Here is an 11272-nt window from a genome sequence, read left to right as displayed (position 1 = left end):
CACAAAAAGGCGAGGTGCGCAGCGAGCAAGGTGGATCGATCAGGTGGAAGATGACTTGCGGACCCTCCGTAGACTGCGTTGTTGGCGACGTGTAGCCATGGACCGAGCCGAATGGAGAAGACTCTTATATACCGCACAGGCCACTTCGGCCTTAGTCTGAATAAATAAATAATAATAAGTTTTCTCTTCATACTGGGTGCAGTAAATCAAAGCCTTATTTGCGCGCGCTTCTAACCCTTCTAACCATGCGTAGTTGACTTTTTCATACAAGCGAGCCCATTCATCTATATTGGTTCCCGAAATGCGAGAGAAATAAAAACAAGAGAGTAATAAAAATACAGAGCACAGTGCTACAAACAAACCGAGTGCACATGTAGCAGTATGCTGGCGGGAAAACCCGTCGCAAGTAAAAGATTCGCTCCGTACAACACACAGCTCCCAGTTCGTTTGAACCACACGGTTCGCTCGCTAGAATCGGAAGCGACTGATTCGAATCGAGATCCGTGTCGCACGGATCTGAGCTGGTGGCGCAGCTCTCGCTTCCATGTCACCAGGGATGCCAGACATACAGACATGTCTGTATTTATACAGACATTTGGTCTTGCATACAGACATCATACAGATTATAGACATTATACAGACTTTTGATTAAAATTACAGACTTTTACAGACATTCAGTTTTTAAAAACTTTAGGCTGGAAACAGAATGCTGCTGGGCTTTCCAATTAAACTATTTTGGGTTCTTCAAACAAAATCGTTATAGGGATTTCGTACAAAATTCTATAAGGTTTCCAAACGGTATCATTTTACAATTCCGAGCGGAGTCTTTTAGGCTTCTGAACGGCATCCCTTTTGAATTCCAAACAGAATCCTTTTAGAATTTCAAACGGAAAGTTTCTTTAATTCTTTTCGGGAACCTAAAAAGATTGCATTCAGAAGTCGTAAATTAATCCATTCTAAAGTCCTTCAAAAGCATAACAAAAATGCCATTAGGTTGTCCAAAAGATATCCGATCATACGGATTTTTGTTCAGAATGTGAATTTCCATACGTAATCCTTCTGAGTTCACTAACGGAATCTATTCGAATTTCTGAACGAAATTCTTTTGGGCTTTTGAAAGGAATCACTCTGGGCTTCCCAAAGAAATCCTTTGGACTTCCAAACGGAATTGATGAGAACAAAATCATTCTAGAATTAAGAACGGAATACTTTTGGTCTTCCGAACGAAATCTTTTGGACTTTCGATTGGAGCATTCTGGGCTTCTGAGCGGAATATTTTTTCTGCTTCTGGGCAATAGATTCTGTTTAGAATACTTATAGATTTCCTACCGAAGCTCTAACAGGATTTGGTTAAGAAGCGCGAAAGGAATCGATTCGAAAACCTAGAAGAAATCTTTCCAAAAGCCGAAAAGAGCTCCGTTCAGTAAACCAAAAAATCACGGTTTGTAAACCGAAAACAAGACCTTTTTCTGAGTTTCCGAGCGAAAATATTTGGGATTCTGGAAGAAATTTTTTTGGGCTTCCTAAACAGAATTCTTTTGGATTTCCAAACGAAACCTTGTTGGGCTTCTGAACGAAATTATTTTGGACTTTACTTTTAAACGGACTCCTTTTAAACTTCCAAAAGGAATACTTTTGGAATTCCGAGTGGAGCCATTTGGGCTTCTGAATGCATTTTTTCTGATTCTGTAAAAGGGATATCCTTTTGGGATTCCGGAGCCTTAAAAGATTACGTTCGGAAGCCAAAACGATTTTGTTCAAAAGCGCAAAAAGAGTTCCGGTTGGAAGCCCAAAAAAGTTCGAAAGACCAAGGTTTTCTGTTTGTAAACCCAAAAGATGTCCGTTCCGTTCATTGGGTTTCTAAACGGATTTATTCCTTCTCCTCCGAACTGAACTCTTTTGAACTTCCCAACAGATTTTCAGTTAGAAAGTTGCGTAAATATTATGAATTTATTGATTTATTGATAAGAACATTATCCAGAGCTTTGTAGTGGAGAATAACTTTACTTAGCATAAAACAAGAAAGTATTATCCCGTTTAATTCCACCACTTGTTTGTAAATTTAGAGTAATTTCCAAAAATACGTATTTCGACCTCAACAGCAACCTTACAGGGATGCACTGCTGGCGAACATGAGTCGATTCACGATTGTTCGTTCCACCGCTTTGTTATTGAACAAGTGAATCGAAGCATGCGGTTGTTCGTAGCCTCTGGAGAGTAAGGTGCCTCATCCGACAAAGTTGTTCGGGATTCAAAACAAAGACGAATAAACTTGCTCTCAATGCGCTAGCGACTAAGGTTTGTGGGAGAGTGTAACACTCAGCGATTAACTAGAATCGTAAGTTGTAACAAGAGAGGAGTAAGCTTGTTCGCTGTTGAAATAAGAGAGCGACAAAGATGATAAGCTGGCGATATAGAGTGTAGGTATGGTGCGGGTGGGTTTTACTTCATTTAGTGTGGTTCGAAAGCAAAAGCGCATTAATCGATTTCAACTAAATTTAAACTGCATTATCTCTATATCACGAAGCTATTCATTTCTGTTTTAGAAAATAGGGAGGATATATGGATAGTGGATTTTTGTTAGAAAATCAATGATTCAGTATTGCTTTTAAAAGCATTTGTAGATTTCAATCAAATTTGGAATGCATCATTAATATCAAGAGGTCGATTATTCAGGGGTCGAGGGTTCGAGGACTCAGGGAGTGTATATTAATCCTCCTTGCAATGTCAATCCTAACGATTAATCCATCTTTACTTTCCCTTTCTATGGCTTAAATGTGGAGTCAAGTTGAGCATTGATATCCATAATAATTTTTAACAACACTGCACAGTAGGCCTGGCCGCTTTTATGATTGAACTGCATTTATGATGTACTTCAAACATTAATAATGACAAGAAAAGTGATAGATGTCGTCGAATCTATCACTTTCCAGGATTCTTTCACGAACTGGCTGTGTATGTGTAGACTAGACTAGACTAGACTAGAACATATAGCCTTTACGTATACTTTATATACGAGAAAGGCAACAATTCTAAGTCCGAAACGTTTACAACAGGACCAGTACCTGTCAAAAATATGAGGTTACGTTTATCACGCGCAATAACCTATCGAAGAAATGAATCTACCCCTAAAAAATCTGCATCAGATGGAAACCTGAAAAAAAAACGTTTACCTAGAGATGAGCCAGCCTAGGGCTGAAAATCTCTTTAATAAAGATAAAAAAACGTTTGCCTAATTTTCCCGTAGATTTCTCATTCTACGTGATTATTAGGTATATTCGAACTGAGTTGTCAGGTAGAATTTACCGGACACGTAAGTTTCACGTGAATTTTTTAAGCATTTGCAGTGAAATGTAGCTGATAATTCAGATAGAAACAACGTTCAGATTATTTGAAGTGCACAGTAGGAAAAGAGATGGTTTGGTTTCACATTACAATTCAAACCGGATGTATTTATTCATGAACTGGACTTTCGAAATTCACAACTGGCGCCAATCTTTAAATGATTATTCCACTAACAGTGCTTCATTTACGCGTCGATGGTCATGTGCTCTACATGCAGGCCTATTGATTCCTACGTCCATGGTTCGAACTCACTTCACTTTTTTTGTAAATCATTTTCATAAAGGAACATATTGAAACTCTTTTCTTATGGTAAATTTCCATAAGACGTTTCCTTTTACCTCAGTGTTAATTTTCTAACCGAACCAGCACCTGGAGGGCAATATTATGTTCAACCAGAACCCGACTCAAACTGGAAATACATTAAATATTCAAACACAAGTCGATCCCTTGACATCCGAATACAAATCCAGTTGGGGGTCTCCAGTCAGCCTGCCAGCAAAGACGTAGGATTTCCAATCCGATGATAGCCAGTTCGCTTCTCGGTTCGGCCTTAGGATGTTTACGGGTGGAAATTCAATACAATCTGTTACCGCCACAGGCTTGTCATCTAATTTTGTATCATGTTCTGAGTGGCCTCCGAAAATTTACCTGCATTTGGATAAAACTGATTTATTACAAGACGTTTTAAGTTTGTAGGCAAATAAGTATGAGGAAAATTCTTTCTCCATTTTATACTGATTATTATCTTCCCCCTTTAGCGCATTTTGTATGGAACGTCACACTTCACTCAATCCCCCTCCCCCTCTAAGCGTTACGTAATTTGTGGACGCTTCCATGGCTAAACGGAGTACTCAGGAGCTTTCACTCAACGAAAACCGCGTCTTGATTAATCGTCCCAATAATTTGTACCTTATTGATTTTATTACCTTATCGATTTATTAGTACCTTATCGATCGCTAAACTCCTTTGAGATCTGTCTGAGATTGTCTGTGCTATCTTTCACGCCAGGAGCAGCATTGTTACCTGATGAGTAGTTACAAAAGATATTTTAGTTACTAGATAAAGATTGTCGCTTCGGTTCCCTTTGTTCTGCTGTCCGAAACATGTGTGGTACATACCTGTCAAATCGTATGGATTTTCCTTCTTTGACATTTAGCTCCTCTATCCTCGCCAGCAAAAGATGTTCCGGACAGCGACAATCTTTATCTAGTAACTAAAATATCTTTTGTAGTTACGCAATTGGCTCCAAAATTAACCATTAGATCAAATTCGATTGCCATTTTGACTCATACAGAACACTTTCAATTAAAATATTTTTATTGACCAATTGTTTCTATCGTGTAGCGCAAGAATAGAGAATATACGCGCTTGATAATTATATTTTATTGATTTTAACTATCAATGCTGAATAATTTTATTCTGTCAAAAACTGTCTCAAATGCCGAACACTTTGATTCGAATTCCAAATATCACCTTAAATGCACTAAAATTCAAAATTTAATTGTTATCACATTATATGAAGATTCTGAAGTCCTTAATCTGTACACCTGGCGTGAAAAATTGTTTATTTATGCAATAATAACGGAATATTTCACATATGAAATATATAAATCTATATATATAGATCTCCATGTTATGATTGTTCGGAATATGAGTTTGCTCGGGATTTGAGTCAAAACGGTACTAACAAATCACGAACAAATCACGAAATCCAAATGTTCTCAATTATATGGGTGTATTTGTCAATTGTTTCAGAGCGTCATTTTTGTTCTTCTAAATCATCCTTCTTCTTCTTCATTTTCTTTTTCATCTCAATGACTCTAAATTTCATCTGGAGCTTGGGCCGCTTTTCAACTTGGTATTCTAGTAGCATTTCCTCAGTTATTAATTGAAAGATTTTCTTTGCCCGTTAATGTATGAGCATGTATCTGGCGGAGAGGAGGAGATTTAATGTGATTGAAATGCGTTGAAAAATCATACGTTACGAAATTAAACACTTATTCCATCTATAATCGTCTTCAGAAAATAAAGAATGTATACCCAATTTAGTTGAAATCCACCCATGAGTGTAGGAGGAAATAATGAATATATGTTCCTTATTTATTTGCAATCGACTCACGTGCTTAGAATTTACACATAATTCTTTGTTTTCTAAAGTAGTCCCTCCCTCTTTACCGAATGACCTATGAAGCCCTAAACGTAATTCAGTGGAATTTGACAAACAATATATGGGCTAAGTATCAAATCTGCCATTTCCGTTGCCGTTCCGCTGTATTGCGTGCACACTTACCTCATTTCACCGTATTCGGTAAATTTTACCGAAATCTCAACAGCAGAACTGTTCGGTAATTTGTTTTACAGATTTTTTGTATATTTTTCCATTGCTCAACTGTCAAAATCACCGAAAATCAGTTAAATTATTTACCGAACAGTTCTGCTGTTGAGATTTCGGTAAAATTTTACCGAATTCGGCGATTTATTTTAAGTGTGTGGGAGCCTCTTATCCAATTCATAAGTTGTTCCATTAATAATGAATGTGTATTCCAAATTAGGTGAAAATCGAACCATACATTCAGAAGTTACAGTGAATTTTATGGGATTTCCCAAATGTACTAATCATCAAAAGTTGCACTTGTTCGTAAAATGAACAAGGCAAGATTGCCTTTATTCGCTAACTGTTACACTCTCCGACAAACGTTTACTCCCTACGTATAAAACTAAGCGAACAAGGCTGAATCGCTGGAGACCACGACAAAGGATTAATCTTGTCTGTAACAACTTATGACTAAACGACTCTAGGAGGTAGGAGAGTCGGTCACATGGCGCGATTAACGTTGCTCTCGTACATTTTGTTCTCTCTCTGTTACGCTTAGCGAGTAACTGGTGGTCGCATATCAGAACGAACACAGGCTACTCTGGTGGACCGTTACTCTCTTGTTCTTTGTCGCTAGAAGCGATTTCTTAGCATCCCTGTTACTTGTCTTTAGTATATCGTGCTTGATGCGACTTAGTCCTATACCGACATTTTGATTATTGAAACCTTGATATTCTACGTTGTCAAAAATGCATGATTTGTAAATAATTTTCATATTCCTGCACCTTATAAACTCCATACAGACAAATACAGACATTTAGCTGAGATTGATACAGACTTCTAAAAATTCTATCTGGCATCCCTGCATGTCACAGCAAATTCGAGCTGGACGACGACATGAGCGGGACTGAGAGTTGTTCGGATCTTCGGATCTTTTACTTGGTACGGTTCGTTCGCTACCGCACTACTGGGTATCTTTTGTGTGTCCGTTCGTAGCGCCGAGTATGTGGGTATGGGTTAAGAAATAGACGGCAAGATTATTTTTGCTTGTGTATTTCTTATTCCTCTCTGCAGCAGAAATGATTTCTGTTGCTTGGCTTGATGGTGCTTGAGGTGCAAATAATAAACGGTCAGCACGTGCGCGGTACTGGACTGGAATGCTCATACAAGCTCGCTTGTGTTGTGTACCGCGAGCGTGGTATTTTCGTTTGTGCTGTACAAAATACAACAGTGCGCGTTCTCGAGTGCGAACGCTCGAGGAAGTTTCTCTAAGCGCGTGTTTGACAATGATTTCATCAATTTAAAGTGAGCTGCTGAGTTGGGCTTCTTTAAAAAAGATCCAAGGCTCATCAGCTCAATGTAAGGAAGCGAATCTTTGGAACAGCTCTTGAGCGGAGCGCCCGTCTCTAGTACAACATGCCCACAGGCGGTCCGATTTTACTCCTGGGGGTGGTTGTACAACATGACGGAGCATGTATAATGCAGCGTCAAGCAGTTTGGCGAACATTGACTCCACCCCTCGTTTAGTCAAGCATCGACTACGTTCTACAAACCGCGAAACGAACACTCAATTGATTCGACCAATAATATCACACATGAGAGATATACGCGCTAACTTGAACACCAACCATAAAAAAATATATGGGGTTTGTGCAACTTCGCTACAAACGCTCAAACATGTTCGGGGAATTTTGACTCCGCCCCCGACAGGTCAAACCAAAATCAAACCGCTTTGATTTTTTCCAACCGAGCCGCCAACTGTCAAACCGTTGTTCAAACAACTTCACACACGTTCAAACAAAGCAGCAAGAAGCATTTTCTTGGGGGCGGTCCAACGTGTTTGAGGGTGTGTACGCTACAAAGGCCCCTTACTTAGGTGGCTCAAAAAGCACTTTTTCAAATTTTTTGATGGGCCGCCTTCTTATTTGGTTCTATTTGATGCCTGGACAAAATTTCAATCGGTCAGCGTTTGGGCTGTGTTAAACTCGTTGCAAGTTTATATGTAAAAATTTATGCAGAAACGTCGAAAGATTTGCGTTTAGATGGTACAATTTACAATGAAGTACTGTGATACTCAATATTCAGTTCTTGTAGGATTAAATACAGAATATAATGCTGTAAACTGCGAGAAGATTCAAGTTTATTAAACAAAGATTAAAATCTTTTACTGGAGTGTTTGTATGGGTGAATTTATTTCTTTTCTAGGGTAAAAGAAACGAATTTTGCCCAAACTTCACTTCACAGAAATGCTAATAACTTCACCGGGCAAACACTAATTTTATCGCGGTTTTCAGCATAACATTCTGCATTAAATGCTACAAGAACTGAATGAGTCTCATAATTCTTCATCGTAAATTGTGCCGTCACTGTTTTTCGAAGTGTCTGCATACACTATTCCATATAAACTTCCAACAAATTTAGCACCGCTCAATCGTTGACCGATTTGGTTAAAATTTTGTCCAGAGCATCAGGGCATCAAATGGAACTAAATGAGAGGGCAGCTCATCAAAAAATTAAAAAAAGTTTTTCCCATAGTAATTTGAGCCACCCTACTATCAGACTATTGCAAATATAGTACATGCTCTTTTTGGGGGCCCTCCTTAGCCTAGCAGTAAGATGCGCGGCTATAAAGCAAGACCATGCTGAGGGTGGCTGGGTTCGATTCCCGGTGCCGGTCTAGGGAATTTTCGGATTGGAAATTGTCTCGACTTCACTGGGCATAAAAGTATCATTGTGCTGGCCTCATGTTATACGAATGCAAAAATTGTAACCTGGTTTAGAAACCTCGCAGTTAATAACTGTGGAAGTGCTTAATGAACACTAAGCTGCGAGGCAGCTCTGTCCCAGTGTGGGGGTGTAATGCCAATAAGAAGACACGCCCTTCTCGATATGTAGAATAGGAATAGAATAGGCCAACGTAAGAGATTCTGGGCCATTCAAGAAATACCGGGAGTTATGCCTTAAGATCTACACGCGTAGCTAAAGATCAATCTTACTGTTTTAATCACATGTTCTTTCGGATGTGTAGAATAGAATGAGCCAACGTCAGATATTCTAGGTCATTCAAAAAAGACTCGGAGCTAGGCCTTGAGATCTACTCGCGTACCTAGAAACCAGTTGAACTGTTTATAATATGGTACATGCCTTTTGGATGTGTATAATAGAATATATCCATGTCAGAGTTTCTCGGTCATCCAAAATATCACTGGAGTAAGGCTTTTTATACGATTATTCAAAGATCAATTGGATGGTTTTAAATATGGTACATGTTTATTTGTGATACATAGAATAGAAAGAGTTTACAGCTTAGAATCTTTGTCATCCAAATCGGAATAAGCAAGATCATCACGCATAGCTGAGGATCAATCAGTCTATTTTAAATATGGTACATGCTCTTTTTGAGCATCGGTCATTCCACAAATCCCAGGAGAAAAGACTACATACAGATATTCATAAGTAGCCGGGACCATCGTCCCTAACCCCTAATCCTAAAGCGTTAAGCGACCCGTGCCGAGGGGATGCATGGCCAGGGGGTGATATAATGAGCTAGGCCTTTAACGGAGCCTGTGGGGTACCTGGGCACCCTCCACAGTAATTGTCCCTTACCGCGTCATGCTGGGCTCTGGCGTGTTGGACCTTTTTTCCCGAGCAACACGTGGGACCAAAATGGAAAAACAAGTCAATTCTTCAATTAGTGGTAGTAGTGTAGGCGACAACCCCTTCGCAAGAGGTGGGTTGTTCGGGTCTCCGCCTACCCGAGCAGCACAAGTCAGACAAAAATGGTTGCAGCAACTTGATTGTGACTAAATCTGGTCACATATGAGTTGCAGCAACCTATGTGAAGCATGTGTGCTGCTAGGGTAGGAGGCCAGCGGCAATAGTCGGCAGCTCAGTGCGCAGCGCCAGCGTGGGTCACTTAACCCTCATCTCGGCTAAAAAAACGCCAGTAGAGGTTATGGACGGCCCATGGCTTGTGGAGGCGATGAACCACAAACGCGATGGGATTTCGGCCTTCGAGGTGGTGACGGAACAGCTGGACGCCATCAACGACTTTGCGTTATCGAAGCATAATATCAGTAAGGACCTCAAGAGGAGCTTGCTGAAACTTCGAAAGTCGATGTTGGACGCCAAGCTGGAGAGGGCGGTCGGGACGGCCAAGTCTAAACCCGTGAAATCCGTGGAGTCGAGGTCTACCCAGACTGAGGCCCAAGGATTCGTGGGCTCGGGCAAGGTCGAATCGACCGAGGGCGTGCCAGCGAAGACGGTGGTGCCAAAGTCTACCCAGACTGAGGCTCAAGTATTTGCGGGCACGTCGGGGGTGACTGCTCCAACGGAGCAGACACAAAAACGGGGGAGACAGTCTTCCGGGGATGAGCTCCCTGGGGGCCGCTCCAAAACGCGGAGGGTTACTACCCCGAACAAGGGTAGTGGGGCTGGGAAGCTGAGCCCCAGCCAAGTACCTCCAAAACCGGGGAGGAAGGACCTGGAAAGGTCCGTCCACCCAGGAAAGACGGTGGTAAGGGGTTACGGCAGGCTGAGAGCTCTCAGCCGCACCAAACCAGGGAAATAGAGGGGGATGACGCCTCCTGGACCCTGGTCAAGAACAAAAGGAAACCGAAGACGTCAAGGGCCGAAAAGAAGGCCCAGGCGAATGAGGGTAGCAAGAAGTCTAGGGTAGGCGCCAATCGCTCCAGGGGCGATGCCCTAGTCATCACGACGGACGAGGCTAAGTACTCGGACGTCTTGAAGGCGATGAGGAGTGACGTCAAGCTCGGTGAACTCGGCACCAACGTACGTCGAATAAGACGTACCCGGATGGGCGAGATGATCCTCGAGCTGAAGCGGGGCGTCTCGCAAAAGGGCGCCGCCTACAAGAAGTTGGCGGAGAAAGTCCTAGGCGAGACGGTTAAGGTGAGGGCACTCACGACGGAGCACGACCTGGACGAGATCACCGAAGTCGAAGAGCTCGTCACGGCACTGCGGCGACAGTGTGAAGTGGAGACGCCCACCGCAGCCGTTCGGCTACGGTAAGGTCCGGCAGGGAAGCAGGTAGCATTGGTTCGGCTATCTGCAGCGGACGCCTCCAAGGTAGTCAAGTTAGGGAGCGGATGGTCGGTATGCCCTGTGGGCATATACGAGCAATCCGAAGTATGCTTCAGGTGCCTGGAACCGGGGCACAAGCAATGGGACTGCAAAGGCCCTGACAGAAGCAATCTCTGCCGACGCTGCGGATTGGAGGGACATAAGGCACAATGCTGCACGAACCCTACCAAATGTTTGATTTGTTCAAGCAAAGCTTTGAACAGCAAGCACCCCATGGGGGGTTCGATGTGCCCGGCGTTTAAACGTGCTGCAAAATTACAGTGCAGGTAACGCAGCTGGCTTGCTCGGCCTCGCCCGAGTGTTTGGTGTGCGCAGGTTTTCGCGCAATGCGTGACCACATGCTTGCCATATGTGGTCTGGACACTATCCCGGACAACCTAGTTCGGAGGATGTGTATAAAGATGAAGTTGGCTGGAACGCCGTTTTATCGGCTATCGTCCAAATCGTCTCGAAGCTACACAGAAGGTGGCGCGTGGACTCAAAGATGGCTAGTTCAGGCGCAAATAAGAG

Source organism: Armigeres subalbatus, chromosome 3 (assembly GCF_024139115.2).
Source record: "Armigeres subalbatus isolate Guangzhou_Male chromosome 3, GZ_Asu_2, whole genome shotgun sequence".
NCBI lineage: Eukaryota > Metazoa > Arthropoda > Insecta > Diptera > Culicidae > Armigeres > Armigeres subalbatus.
This window is presented reverse-complemented; position numbering follows the sequence as displayed.